Raw genomic sequence first — 16,494 nt, forward strand, 5'->3', positions numbered from 1 at the left:
TGCTAACGGAGTTCCAATTACCAGCCAAGCTTTATGAGCGTATGAAAATGAAAGGGGAGAGATAAGAAAATATAGTTAACCCGAAACAGAGAGTGGCTTCACAGGTGAATTTTGCCATCCTGAAAATGAGCAATTATGTTTTTTATTGAGTCAATAGGTCATCATTATGGTATAGCAGTTTCTTTTACGTCACTCTTCCATTCATCAGTTCTAATAACTTTACTAATGTAGCCAAGTCACTAGGGGGCGCTGCTGAGGGTATGTATAGAGGGTGTAATTTCCCTTTAAATGTGCCACTTTCTGTGAGAGGATTAGTTAACGAAACAGTAGAGCATGTTATTATTATTATTATTAATTGTCACAAGTATACAGAGGAAAGGATGAGGCTGAAAACTGGTTTAGAAAAGAAAAAATTAGATTTGAAATGAAGGAAATATTACACATGAATTCAGGGCATGCGGGTATAGAGCGATATTTGTGTTTGAGTAAAACAGGGCTTAGTGGAAGGATATATGAGTTTAGTTGTCTTAAAAAGTTGTATTTAATGATAATGTATGAATATTAATAATGTTATTAGATATTTATTGGTTTTATCCTGGATTTATGTTTTTATTTATATACTTATTTCAATGGTAGTGAGAAAAGGCTATTGTGATCCACACTCCATATCAGAAGGTGGTGGTAATGCACACTTGAAAGTTGTTTGCCAACCGCCATTAAAAGAAAAAAGAAAAAGAAGAAGTAGAGGAATAGTTGCAGTGGCTGAATTGTTTGGCACGGTCGCTGGAAGAACAAGCTCTGGTAGGTTGATTTTAATAAGAAGTGTTTTTATACTTATGATGTTTCAAATCTTTTTGATGTGTTGGTCAAGAGCCAGTGATGTTTGGTGAAAATGTTGATTCAAATGGGCCAGTTGTAGCTACTTAATCTGTTCATTGTCTTGATGTAGTTGGATTGTTTTAGAAGTGAGGCCTAAACGCCCCAATGCTGGTAAAGTTTGGCTGGATGAGTGGTGGATACTGGATTATCATCACAGCACATGAGTGTTGACACTGTCAAAGCAAGTTATTTTTTTTTTCAACAAGTGATTGTTGACAACCCTGTGTTGTATGTAGCCTATTGGGGTGAATGATTTTTTTGTAGAGAAGTTGCTTTAAAGGCTGGATGAGCGATGGGCATTAACCGCTGCTGTATTTCCTGGGGCTTCTGAAGTTAGCCAAAAGGTATTTATTTGTATTGATGTAATGTTGGAATAGCTAGCATATTTTAACCATGATGATTGAAATAAATATATGGCCAAGTGGGTCCTATTTGGAAATGATGCTGTGGTGCTAGTATTCAATGTTATGTTTAGATGTAATAATTCCAGTTGTTTTAATGAGAATGTGGTTTTTGTTTTTTTTACCGTTGTTTTTCCTTTTGTAGAATTTGATTTGTCCTGCGAAACTGATCACTGTTTTTCCCTACCTTTATTTTTGGTTTTCATGATTTGTGTGTGTTTTTCATTTATCTTGTTTGGTTGGCCCATGACTAATCAGTTGTGCATTTTATATTGTGGATTCTGTGAACTGCAACCAGGTCATTATTTGTAGCTGTGTGCGTAGTAACTAATGGGGAAGATGTTCACTCTTGATTTATACAGGTGTGGTGTGTAAAGAGTTTTTGTGTGTTTAGCATGGCATGTAGAAACTTTGTTTGATTAACTTAGCGTAAGTATAGCGACGCTGCTAACCACACTGTAAAACATATTTTCAAGATTTGTTATCACAACATATTTTCTTTTGTCAAATCAACTTTATAATAATTTATTTAGTTGAGATAACTTATTATTTTGAGTTTCTGATGATTAAATTAATCTCCTTCATTGTATTAACTCACTTTTTCCAGTTCAATCAACTTAAAATTTTAAGGCAACCAGGTTACTTACTTTTTTAAGTTAAACCAACAATATTTTTTTACAGTGTAACATTTTTTTCAGTGGCATGCTGTGCGAGTCGTTCAGCTAGTTGTATATCGAGCAACTTTGTCCAACTTGTAGCCAAACGCTGCTATGCTTGTATGTTTTGATGTTTCGTGTCTGAGCTGAGGGAATATCAAACGCACTCACCTCATCTGTCATCTCTTAGTCTATCACTCTGCATGTGTAATTAATTCTAGTGAATCTGTTTATCCTAAATGGTCCCTTCGCTCATGTAGCCTTGAAAGAATCGGAGTCATTTTTAGCAAATTGGTTCGTACTGAACGGCTCTCTCTTACTGTAGTAAGGTCTGATTCATTATAGTGAATCGGTTCAGCCTAAACAGTCGGGTGACCAGCAGTCCTGTTTTCTCAGGACATGTCCTGTCCTGGCTGTTTTTTTATTAAGTGATGAAAATGTCCTGGTTTTGAAAAAATGCTGGGAAAGATCAGCTCTATTGCAAAATATAGATGGGCAAACAAGGATCATGAGGAAGAGAAAAAGGATAAAGAGGAAGAAAACTAAAGTTTGTTCATTTTTGTAAGTTTGAAAGAGCAATTTTTGTTCAATTTGGAGGTATTTTTTTAGTTTATTATTTACTAATACACTATTTCTATCATTATTTTTGAAACCTGTCAGAATAAAACATGTTGCACTTTTGTTTTACTGCATTTGCTATAATCGGCTGAGATTATAAACATAAATAAACATGTTCCAGTACATTGTAGGTATACTTTCTATCTTCGAAATGAGATCAACCTTAGGTCTACAATTCAAATGAATTACAACCCTCAAAATGGGGGTGACATTTAACAGGTTAATATTCTGTTTTAAGATGATTTGTTTGGTTTGTTTATCCTTTTAAAACAAAAAGTATTCTGCTCCTGTCCTGTGTGAGCATGCACACTGTTACACAACCTCTATATGGGTTCAGCACATATTTAACACTAATGCTCTTTGTGTGGGACGGGGTGCTGCGACAGGATCGTTTTGCTCCTATCTCATCACATACATCAGATTCTTTCCTGTGCCGAGTTCTCATCTTCTCAGTCATTTCTCTCCTTATCTGTGATGCCGGACAGCATTAACGTGATTAAAGATGAGATGTTCCCATCATGGGCCAGATATAAGGCATTAGCAGTTTATGAACATCATCTCTCTGCCCTGATCCACAAAAGCTTGACTCCTCGTTGAAATTGGTGTATACTATGGGGGAGCTGATAAGAGAAGCATCATATTTCTCACAATTCATTTATTTCCTTTAGGATTTATTTTTTAATTATTTTTTAAATGGTCCAGGCCTGAGACCGATCTGTCAGGGGTGCACACATTATTGTTGCCCACAATACCCATGGGTCCTCCGTGATTTTACTGCCAACTGTTGCTTACATTAACATGGCAAGATTTGATTGGCAGGAAGAGAACAGAAAGGAGGGGGTAACCTTTAGTTGGATTAGAGGATTTCTATATGGTATAGCAGGCGATGTTTATGGTACTCTGATGCTGTACTGTTGTGGTCAAACCATTGATTTTTCTTCTTTTGAATTTAAGTGTAAATGTAGAGAGATGCCATTTGGAATAGAGCTGGTTGAAGATAAAAGACTTTTTAACAAGCTGTGGGGATTAACTGGTTATCAGAGCAGGAGTTGGATCCCCCTTGGCTTTGGGGGAGATGTGACCAGAGGCTCTGAGACCCTCACTGGAGATTAGGAGTCATGGGACCTCCTGTTTACTTTACATAGATAGCCTACAGGATTGGTCATGGTGTTAAGCTCACACCAATGGGATCTTAGAACCATATTTCTCGCTGACCTGGTCACAACCTTTCACCTTCTTAGGTCATATTACTGTCTTTCCTTAAAAAGAATCATTGTGCAAGCATTGTGGGTTGTATGTTTAGGTAGGTCCTATAAAAATACTCTCTAAAAAAGATGGTCTTTTATACACTCTAAAAAATGCTGGGTTGTTTTAACCCAATTTTGGGTCAAATATGGACAAACCCGAAATGTTGGGTTAAAAATGTAATGTAAAAATTTAACCCAACGGCTGAGTTAGTCCATATTTGACCCAAAGTTGGGTTAAAACAAACCAGCATTTTTTAGAGTGTAGGCTCTTTAAACATTATCATAGTTCTATTTAGAACTATATCATCCTGAAGAACTTTTATGTTAATATTGTCACAGATTATCAAGGCTCCACAATTACAACAATCACAATCTCATGAATATGAATAACTTGGACCTGTTTCTATGCTTTTAAAGGGTCACTTCACCCATTTGCATTCCTACATGCAAACCGAAGCATTGAGAACTTAACTTGGCTCGTCGTTCGACTACTCGAGACTGTTTTCCAAAGATGGCTCGCGAAAGTGGACTGTCTTTCAAAAATATCTTCTTATTAAACGGTCTGTACACTTGCAACATTCGCAATGCTTCGGTTTGCATGTAGGGACCCTGATTATGCTACAGTGTTGGGCTTTTTTGAGCCTTGTTAGTGGTATTAACTATCGATTTTTATTTTCATTACTCTATGCCCTATATAGCGTTAAAAGCTAAACAGTTTTTAGAGATAAAACTCTTTACATTCGATAATCATGGAAACAAATCTCCTATACCAATGTGTAATTAGACCAAAGGTTCATTTTGCGCCAGAGTTGTCCTTTAAGGAATTATGCAAATTCTTTAAGGTAACTGCAAGCTCCTTGCAAAAACTCACCCTGGCTAGAGGGCGCTCACCACTTGTTCACATGTGCTCACCGATCATAAAAAAAAACTTGAAGTATCTTTGTGAGACGAAGAGACTCAACACCAGACAGGTGGGTTTTGTTCTTCATCAGACTTAATCATCCAGGATCTAGAAATACCAAAGCTGACGCCCTCTCGTGTATTCACGCTCCTGAAGATGCTACTGAGTGTCCAGAGCCTGTGATCCCATATACCAGCTAGTCTAAATGTTAATCCCATCCACTGGTCCTCCATGGAGCAAATTGCCAAATCGCCCTTACCTCGTTAATGTCTTGTGTTTGTCGTGTTCACTGTCAGATTGTTCTGAGGTTCACGTTTTGTCTCCTTGCCCTGTCAGTGGTTACACTCTCAGAAAAAAGGTACAAAAGCTGTCACTGGGGCTGTACCTTTTCAAAAGGTAAACTTTTGTCCATTTCAGGAGTTAATATGTACATTTTATGTGCAAATATCAACATTTCAGGGTCTAATAAGTACATTTTAGGTGCTAATATGTACATTTTAGGTGCTAATATGTACATTTTAAGTGTTAATATGTACAGTTCAGGAGCTAATATGTCCATTACAGGTGCTAATATGTATATTTTAGGTACTAATGTCCATTTTAGTTGCTAATATGTACATTTTAGGTGCTAATATGTACATTTTTGGTGGTAATATGTACATTTTTGGTGGTAATATGTACATTTTAGGTACCAATATGTACATTTTAGGTGCTAATATGTCCATTGCAGAAGCTAATATGTCCATTTCAGGAGCTAATATGTCCATTTTAGGTGCTAATATGTCCATTTCAGGAGCTAATATGTCCATTTCAGGTGCTAATTTGTACATTTTAGGTGGTAATATGTACATTTTAGGTACTAATATGTACATTTCAGGTGCTAATATGCACATTTCAGGTGCTAATATGCACATTTCAGGTGCTAATATGCACATTTCAGGAGCTAATATGTACATTTTAGGTGCTAATATGTCCATTTCAGGAACTAAAATGTCCATTTCAGGTGCTAATATGTACATTTCAGGAGCTAATATGTCCATTTCAGGTGCTAATATGTACATTTTAGGTGGTTATATGTACATTTTAGGTACTAATATGTACATTTCAGGTGCTAATATGTACATTTTAGGTGCTAATATGTACCAGTATGCAGCCTTTGGGTGCAAAAAGTGCACCTTTTGAAAAGGTACAGCCCCAGTGACAGCTTTTGTACCTTCTTTTTTCTGAGAGTGTATCTGTGTCCAGTTCCTGTGCTGCCTGCTCAAGTTTTGTACTATCTGCTCTGTTCACGATTGGTTGTTTTCTATGGGGATCATTGGACTTCAGCCCATATGTCTCCTACCTGCTGCCAAGACCTGAACTCCGACCTGCTCCTCTGCATCAGTCCATCCTGCCTTGATCTTTTCTCTGTTTACCTAGTAAACTGCCTTTTCATTCGCAACTGGATATTGTGTTTCTCTCCCGTGACATGTATATAATGAATAAAATGTGCTTTCCAGAGGCCACAAAGCTCTTACATGTTGCAGATCCTACTCGCCTGAAGTGTGCACTATTGCTGTTTGCGGTGACCATTATATCGATAAAAGAAATTCTGGATAATTTGAATTTATGGACATGTCTTTGAGGACATGACTGTGTAGCCAGGGATAGGTGGAATGAAAGAAATCCATCTTTTTCATCTCACACACATATTTTAATTAAATGCATATAAACAGCACAAACTGGCTGCATTGAAATACATTTCACATCAAATGTGTTATTTACAATTAATGCAACACAGACTGCAAATAATAGTTGGTACATTTGATTTCTCACAAGTTGTTCTTAAGTGAGTTCCATTTTATGTGTTGATGCACATCTAGATAAGTTATGTAATTGTACAGCATAGGCCTATATATGGCTACAATTTGTTTGGAAATATACACAGCCTGGTAATTTACAACATTTGGTGCATTTGCATTTAACCATGTTTTATCACTTTGCTTTATCACTATGCTTTCCTTCAGAATTGAACCCATGACCTTGGCATTGCTAAGCACCATGGTCTACTAATTAAGCTACAGGAATGCTAGGCTGTTAAATAAACTTAAGCTGCAAAATAAAGAGACATGAATAGCAAAAAAAAAAAATTCTATCATTGTGACCCAAACATGCTTTATATACTTTGATTATTTTGTCGTCTTGTATACCCAATTTAGCAGAAAGAATTTCATTAGAAAATGTCTTTAATTTAATTTAAGAGAACATTTCATTAATGTAAGACTAAGTGCAGCCATTGCATCACTAAAAACTAACTCTGTCAACCATCAGTCAACGTTTATTCAATTAAAAAAGACAGTAATCGCGTATAATTACCAAACACTTTAGGAAAGGGGCTAATTTGCAAATCCAGTCCAAATCTAGTTTATAATATAAGTAGCCTAAGGCACAATTAGCTTGATTTTTCTAAACATGTACAGTAAACAAATCCATGAAATATGTAAAAAATAATTAAAAAGGGGGAAAAAAAGCTTTTTTTATTATTCATTTAGGCTGAAAATATAAATACTCCAAACATAAAAGAGCTCACAAGCTGTATTAGTGCTATGCTGTGTTGATTGACATTTTCCATGAATGAACTGGTTGTTCTTTGGCAAAAGAATCAGTTGCAGTGTGAAACATGAAACTACCCACTAATTATTTGGTCGGCTAATTCAATAGAATGAGCAATTCAATTATAGCTATCTATTCTATTTTCATTAAATCAGCAAATTATGGAAGCACACGAGAGCTTTTCCAAACCACATTGTCGGCAAAAAGATAGATAGATAGATAGATAGATAGATAGATAGATAGATAGATAGATAGATAGATAGATAGATAGATAGCACTCATCTCATCCTTATTATTTTTGATGATGAGTTTACTTTTTTTTCATGCATTTTGAATGGGAGCCACATTCTGTAATTGAAAAATACAATAATAGTAAGCCATGAAATCAGTGGTTCTTCTTTTACAAAAGCATCAGTTGTAGTGTGGAACATGAAACCAGTCACATGAAACTAATTATGTGGTTGGCTTATTCAGTAAAATGACTAGCAAATCAATTACAGTTATCAATTCTGTTTTTTATTAAATCATCAAAATGTGGAAGCATAATTGTTAATCTTGAGCTTTTCCAAACCACATTGTCAGCAGGATGATTTCCAGCCTTTAGATATTAATAAAGAGAAAGGTGTATAAACATGACAGACTGAAGCCTAATAGTATAAAATGGCCTAGTATATATTTTTTTGATTTTCTAACCTGACCTCTAGGTCATCTTCACTGGAGCTGTATAATTTGTTCACATACGTGTACAGATATATTTAAACACTCACAACCTGCAGGTTGTTTGGGAGCAAATGTCAGCACACAAGTGCCGAGTATGCGTTCACGTATTTCATACTCGTCTATAGCAGCTTTTTTTTTTTTTTGGAAAAATATTGTTTTTCCTTAGCTGCTATTAACTTCAATATTAGGTCATATTCTTTCCTCAGAAGCTCACTCCAAAAGCTGTCGGAAGAATATTAATATGTTTCATCAAATACATATTAGCCAGACGTGTCCTGTGCTCCCAGTGCCTGCACCACTGAGGCTTTCATGGGTGAATGAAAACAATCTATTTAAGTACTTTCCTACGTTTCAAAAACACACGTTTTTCTTTTTCACTCGCGTATTTCACCAGCTGTTTTTCTTCATGTCTTGGCAGAATATCCGACTGTGCTAAAGAGGTCTAATCATGCCTGTGCTTTCTCCAGTCTGTCAAGGAAACGGATTATTGTTAAGATAACCTTCCTCTGACTAAGTCACAATTATATTCGGCACAAACATAGAAAAAGCTAGCGTTCTTTTCGGTGAATAAACGAGGGAATGTGTTGGCAGCTCTAACATATAAAGAAATATTTGCTACAAGGACACTTTTAGGAGGCCCAATCCAGTTGAATGGTCATTCATTGTAAATGTAGCAAAATTAATTAAAAATGGCTTAAATGGATAAAACAACAACAATAAACACATTTTTAGATTAAATTTATAAATCTAAAAATGTACATTTTTAGATTAGGAAAGATTAAACTTCTATAAAAACGAATGGGTTTTAGCATTCTTTTAAAACTGGAAGGCATATGTTTCCTGAGATGGTTCATATGAATCATTGACTTGTTCTTTTAAATGAACAACTTCTCCAAAATAGTCTCATGAAGATGCGTATCTATACCACGAGTGTCATTTCTCATGGCATTTATACGCCAAAAGTGTTTTTTTCGTGTATATGGTTCGCACTAAAAAACCCTGGGTTAGGTTTAGGGGGGAGGGGGGTGGGGAGTTCGTGCGTATTGTACATATTGTACATCATATGTACGCGAAAATCGCGTGCCATATACACGCAAAAACTGTTTTTGCCGTATAAATGCCACGAGAAATGACATTCGTGCCATAGATACGAACTTTCATGAGATCGGGCTGACCTCTCTAAAAATGTTAAGGAAGAAAAAAGAACATTATAGTAAAGTCAAACAACTAACCTAAGCCTAAATTGGTGTTTTATTTATTATTATAATATCTTCACGAAGCGATATCTTTATTCGAAATATTTGGCCCCCACCAAGTCAACAAACGCACATACGCGAACGCAAGCACACAGGTTATATGGTACCATATCACCTTGTCTTAGATATCTGCATCAAGCGTCTTTCTTTCTGTGGCATTTAGCTCAGGCAGTGACAGGACTGACTTTTATAGTAATTATTTGTTTGGCTGTTCTAACCTGAGCCTTTATCTGCCCATTTAAATGTTGACCTTTTATGTGCTCTTTTGGTTATATCTTAAAATAATCACCTCCCAAGTCTTTTGCATAAAAGACCATTTCTCAGCTGTCGGTTAAGAGTCAAACTTCAAAGAGCAAAGATAACATACTTGGCCTTTTTTTCACCATTTAGAAAGTAGTATGTCATTTGTGCTGTCACTATGCAAAAAAAAAAAAAAAAGGTCTGGTTTTCCCCTATTGTGACGTATATCTGTGAAACGTCTTCTCGAACAAGACAAAAGAAAAAAAAAAAAAAGGCGGGCAGGACTTGATTTTGTCTATTGGAAATTGATTAGATCAGTGTTGTTTGCTATTGCTTTGACCCATCCTCAGAATAGATGTCATTGAACAACGTGATCTCATGAGAATACGTATGTATTTATACGTAAAGTGTCGTTCTATCATACGTATATATAATTACGTTTTATATGCGCAGAAACGTATAATACTGACGTATTTACAGTACTAAAACGTAAAATATTTACGTATTGACAGCACAAAAACGTAATTTATTTACGTATGAACAAATCCACCGACGTACACATTGTACGTATCACAATTTATGCATATTAATATCGTAGCAGCATTATGTTTTGACTCTGTTGCATTCCACTGTCTTATTAATTAAGTTTTCAGTCGCATTTATTGATATAATACTCATAAATATGAACATTTTGCTCGTTTCGCCTGCATGTTGTTAAACAATACACTATAAAACCTTAAAAATAACGTTAGCTACTCGTTCAACCATTTTGTAATAGTTTATTTACCTTGAGACACATAAAGCGTTTTCTCCTATAAAACACAACAAAAAATCACAAAAGACATCAATTTGATTAGTTTGATGTAATCCAAATCTTTAGAATCCATAGTTGTTTGTAAGAAACAACTCCTAATTCAGCCTCTTATCCAGTCGTGATCTCTCCATTCTCAGCAGCGACCGTCAAACCCCGCGCTGATGAATTCAAATTCAAAAATTGCGCCCTTGAGAAGCGATACGTCATTTTTTACGGCAGTGATATCAAACGTTCATTGGCTCTTCCCTGCTTCGTCACAGTTTGCGACATGAAGGACTGTGCCGGTTGGTTAGTTTAGTTCATTTGAATTTTGAAATGGAGAAGCGCGAACCGAAGCCGGATTAACATTTTCATTATTTAATTTCTGCTCTGCTGTACTTCATACAAAACTATTACAATACTGCCAGAGACAGAGAGAAGACTGCGACTGCAACGCTTCATCATGTGAACGGCTTTTGGTATCGGTTTTGACATTTTTGCAATAAATAAATTATTGTGATTATACTTGTCTGTTAGTTATGTTTTTCTTAATAATTGCGTTTGTTACGTAGTTTTAAGGAATTGTTATGGGTAACGTTAGGTTTAGGGGTAGGATTGGTGGCTCAAAATATATTTTAATGTTATATTGTTAATAAAACTACCCTTTCCCAACACCTGTCCGTTACGTTTTATCCTTTTTTATATTAAGTATAAAATGGGTATGTTTAGGTTTGGGATTAGGGTTACGGGATCTTACATTTATGTATAAAATGGTAAAAAGGGAAATTATACAGATATCTTTATGATATAGAATATACGTAAATAGTTTACGTTTTGTAGCTGTAAAAACGTAATAATGTTACGTTTAAATGTTGCAGATACGTCTATATTATACGTTTCAGCACCTATCCAAACGTACTAAAAAGTACGTTTTTTATCTTTGCAAAAACGTAAAATACCTACGTATTAACAATGAGACCAGGCTGCATTGAAAGATGAATATAAATAAATAAATAAATACAAACACATACACCTATATCATATCATATCATAAAAAAATAAAATAAAAAAAAGAATTATCAATGGTGACACTGTTCTTCGTCTTGTGCGGGACATTGTGTTTGTGTAGATATTCATTTAACATGGTTAGTGATTATGGGATTCAATAGATGTTTTCAGTGGCTTTTGATTATGCTGGCTGTGATTTCATATATCTGTATTTTCATGGCGGTTGATTTATTGGCAAGTTCTGAGCAGGCATACATTAAACACGTTAGACACACTTGAGACCACCTACTCATATGCACTCTTTGCCCACCAGAGACCCAAAGTGATATGATAGAAGAACACATGCCACTTTCTATTGCTTTCAATTTCATGTTCTTATGCCAAACCAGTTCAACAATATTAAATGATAACACATATCATTTATATCGTTTTTACCTCTTGTAACCACAGCCATGTCTAAGTGATCCGAAGGCACGGGCGCTTCGGTCTGCTCAAGCGCGCCGGAAATTGCCGGAAGTGATCTCTTGCGCGGTTGCGGAAAGAAAAAAAAATCAACGTTGCAATATATCGAAATCAGTGTTGTAGTCGAGACCACCTCACTCGAGTCCGAGTCGACACCGAGTCCATAGAGAGTCGAGTCCGAGACCAGAGACGGTCGAGTCCGAGTCGAGACCGAGACCAGTGAGGGTTGATTTCCTAATTTACTTTTATTTACTTAGAGAAATCCTTTTTTTATTTTACTGAATTTACTTAGAGTTTAAAAAATATGATCAGTTTAGGGTAAAAAGGCCACATAGTAGGTGGTGTTAAAAGTAATTTTATTACAATTTGTCATGCGCAGTTGCGCACTAGAAAATCACCAATCACTGGGCGTGTCAATCAATTTAAAGAAATATTTTATTAACATACATTAATAATCATGAAAAATATTTTTAATTAAACTCAAGTGGACTCGGGAATTAGTCCGAGTCCTAAAAAAAAAAAATGTTTGAGTACGAGTCAATTCCGAGTCCAAATGGACACGAGTCCATGACAAGACCAAGACCATTAAAATATGGTCTCGAGACCGAGTCCGAGACGAGTCCGAGTCTCGAGTACTACAACACTGATCGAAATCGTCTTCCATTGCAATTTCCTGTATATCTAAATATGTTTAGATCTTCACAGTGAATAACACTTCTGAAATCTCTGTGTAAACAATGAGAACCTGTATGCGGTTTGTTTGTGGCACTCGGTGACTGTGGGCACGACGCTCCCGTTCCACCACATCCCAAAGATGCTCTATTGGGTTGAGATCTGGTGACTATGGGGGCCATTTTAGTACAGTCAACTCATTGTCATGTTCAAGAAACCAATTTAAAATGATTCGAGCTTCGTTTTTTTTTTTTTTTCCAGTTTTTTTCTACAATTACAATCTTTGATCACAGGAACTTGTCTGTCTGTGTTTTTTAATTCCCAATAAAGGAAAAGCAGACGATTATGACTCTGAAGCTGTGAGATTTTATTACAGGCACGTATGGAGCGCTAGCACTCATTAGTGAGGATAACGCATGATTTACACACTGCCAGAAATAACAGCAGTAATTAAGATCACCTTACACCTTACACACACATACACCCGGCTCTGTGCCTGCTCGCCAGATCACTCTTGAGCTGCCTTATACCTTCCCGCAATAATGGTCTCTGGGCGACAGTATCGTCAGGATTGTTGACTGAAATGAGAGCGTATTGTCCAGCAGGGGGGTGATCTGATGTGAGTTGAAGGTTGGATCTGAATAATTTAACACATGTGGGAACTGAACAGCCACTCATATCATAGAGTAATGCTGTGCTCTCATCTGCTCTGTGCGTACGCAAACACACGCTCACAAACTCACAGTGTGACCCCCACAGTTTCAGTGCTGTGTGCTTTTATGGCTCAGCCTCAAGCTATTAGTCCTGCCTCTGTAAGGCTGATTAAAAATGTTTAGCAAATTACGTGATGTTCTGAGGAATTGATCAAATTATTACACTATATAAACACTATATTAATTCATTAAATCAACAAACCTACTACCAGTGTATTTATTGTACAATGTAAAATGTGTTAACTTGCAATTGTTACCTTAAAGACCAATATCTACCTGATTAAACCATGAAAGCTTTGTTGGTATTAAAGTCATCCATGGTTCCACGAAGAACGATGCATGGAACTGCTTCATTCCACAAAAGGTTCTTTATAATGGAAAAAGTTTGTTCAGATTTTTCAAAAAAAAATATTTTTCACACTATAAGAAATATAAGGTTCTTCTATTGCATTGAATTGAAGAAAAAAAAGAAGCTTTTTAGAACCTTTTAAAGAGAGTAATGTATTTAGGTTCAGTGATTCTAAATCATATTTTTGAGTTTTTGTTCTGTTAAAAATACTTACAGTTAACAGAAGCTATTGTACTAACTTCTGAAGGTGAAGTGATAAATTGTGATTTTGCTCTTTAAATATTTATGCTTTCTAATTTGTGAAGTTATGGGGACTCATTTGTCTTTGTCTCTGTTATAATTAAATGTTTAAAAATCTGTTTTACAGCATGACGCTGCAGAACAGGGATCCACTAACTTTTTTGTGAGCTTAAAATCTAAAATATTAATATTCCTAAAATATTTACTTAAAGTACACCCTATTTCACAATCATTCACATGCTCGCGGTTCTCTGATGTCAGTTAATGGTCACATGACATACAAGTAATTATTTATTTATTTTTTGTACAGATCTGTCTGTCGAGCCCGATCTCATGAAAGTTTGTATCTATAGAACGAATGTCATTTCTCGTGCCATTTATATGGCAAAAATTGTTTTTGCGTGTATATGGCACGCGATTGTCGCGTGCATATGATACGCAATTTATGGCGTATAATACGCATTAACTCCCCACTCCCCTCCCCCCTAAACCCATAGATATCCATATAAAGGCTAGATGTCTTATGGCGGAGTCTTTGTCGTCATCACCGGCGGCCATCTTGTCACAGGCAGGCTTTCTGGTGCGCTCTGTAGTATCTGATGTAAAATGAGTGATCAGCACGAACACAAATACGCTTATCTCGTTGAAATCTCGACGGATTTACAAACGTTATCAACGTGGCTATAATTCTGGATGATTATTTATACACTTATTATTCATAAGTATGCAGTGTCATAATCTCTGACGTTTATAACAAACCAGGGGTGCGTTTCCCGAAAGCATCGTTAGCCAACTATGGTCGCAAGTTGGTCGCAATTTCCATTGAACTCTATTGGTAACGACGGAACTTGCGACCACAGTTGGCTAACGATGCTTTCGGGAAACGCACCCCTGATCGTTTGAAAATCGGTAGAAAATTAATCAAGTTATGGTGATTTAAAAAGTACATGCACCATTAAAACAATGTTACGAGTGAGCGAGCTGCCTGTGACAAGATGGCCGCCAGGTGCAGACGTCGACCTCCATTGGCCAGCAGCGCAAACGAGATATCTAGCCTTTATATGGATATCTATGCCCAAACCTAGGGGTTTTCAGTGCATAGCATATGCACGCAAAAAACATTTTTGGCATAAAAATGGCACAAAAAATGACATTTGTGGTATAGATATTAGGGATGTCCCGATACCACTTTTTCACTTCCGATACCGATACCGATGCCGCACCTTTGGCTTTTGCCGATACCGATATTAGTCCGATATTTTTTTTTCGTGGTCCGACGTGCCGTATACGGCCCACAGGGTGGTTTATAGGTTTAACTTTGTGAAAGACAAAACAAAACAAACACAAAAGTAAACATAATACATATCTTTGGAAAGCTGAGAAACTCGTGATTCGAACGACGTAAACCATTTTAAGATACAATCAACACAGCGGGCACAATCTGTCTCTTTGTCAGACCACCAACAGCCAAAACAAACCAACACAAACTGGAAGAAACTCACCAATTAGCCATCTGTTAGTCCACATTCCAACAAAAATGGTTTGGTTTCACTGTAAAGCGTCCATACAATCCAATTTGAAGAAGTTTTTAGTCCAAAACAATTGTATATATGAATAAACATCCATGGAATGTAAATAGTAGCATTTCGCGTTAGCCGACAGCGCTATCACAACTTCGACGCACTAATGCTACGTTCACACCGGACGCGAATAGGGCGTCAGGCGCGAATGATTTCAATGTTAAGTCAATGCAAGAAAAATTCCTGCGGCGCGAATGAGGCGTGGAGCGCGGCGCGGAAGACGCGAATACGCCTCATCCGCGCGTCAAGTTGGCTGAACTTTGGCGTGAATTCGCGCCGCGTTAACCAATCAGGAGCCTAGCTGCTTGCTCACGTGGTGAAGTGTCTGGATGCTTCAATAAATTATTTTGTTAATATGACTAAATGCATGGTGGGATTATGCACAACAAAGCAAATGTTTCATCACTTAAAACATTATTTCTATATGGAGACATGTTCATTTTGTATTGAATGTTATTCATTCCATATCTAGAAATAGTATTATGTTGTAAAGACAATCAACATATGTGCATAAATTCGTGTCTGGACGTGAGAGAGAGAAAAAAATCACAGGACAGGTTAATAACTTTTGAAGGCTGGCTCTATTTATTATCAAAACAAAAATAAATGACAGCTAGATTAGATGGATGAGGGGCCGGGCGAGGGTGATCCTCGCTCAGATGCGGGACAACAGGTCATCAAACTGGGCGCGGGACAGGCGGAAGTACCGCAGACAGCGGCCGTCATCCAGCGCAGCTCCTGGAGCGAGCGAATGGTGAAACTCGCCAAACGGTTCGGCTCCGAAGGGTCCGGTGGACACAAATATACGGCGACGATGATCCCCACGCCGCTGTTCTGCTATCCAGAGTAAATACAGAGCGGTAACTCTCTTGATGAATGCTCGGTCGACATAAAAACAATGACCGCCAACGGATTTTGATTCTGACGCGCGTCACGCGCGTAAATTTCGCTTCAAACTTTACGCTCGCCAGTTTCGCTCTTGACACGCAAAGCGAGAGTGATTCTCTGCGCGCGTGTGCGTAAACACAACAATCATCACGTGACAGGCTGCGCCGCTAAACTGGATATCGCTCATATTTTTTTCTCCCCTCCGATCTCCGATCTAGCGTTCTGGGCCGGTATCGGCGCGATACCGATGCCGTGGATCGGATCGGGACATCCCTAATA

The 16,494-nt window shown here is 37.1% G+C and overlaps 1 protein-coding gene across 3 annotated transcripts in view; it reads left to right on the forward strand.

Moving 5' to 3' along the window:
• The first annotated feature begins 764 nt into the window (after window positions 1-764).
• The window catches only part of nrsn1l (neurensin 1-like), a 404,164-nt gene continuing 388,434 nt past the window's right edge, over window positions 765-16,494 (forward strand). For 2 of the 3 annotated variants that reach the window (XM_089123357.1, XM_089123360.1), the window contains exon 1: window positions 779-801. The gene's annotated coding sequence lies outside the window, so the exon portion shown is untranslated. Of the gene's footprint in view, window positions 802-16,494 lie in introns of all 3 variants that reach the window. The other variant, XM_089123359.1, reaches the window with a different exon arrangement.

Source organism: Pimephales promelas, chromosome 18 (genome assembly GCF_988280905.1).
Source record: "Pimephales promelas chromosome 18, fPimPro1.hap1.1, whole genome shotgun sequence".
NCBI classification, from domain to species: domain Eukaryota; kingdom Metazoa; phylum Chordata; class Actinopteri; order Cypriniformes; family Leuciscidae; genus Pimephales; species Pimephales promelas.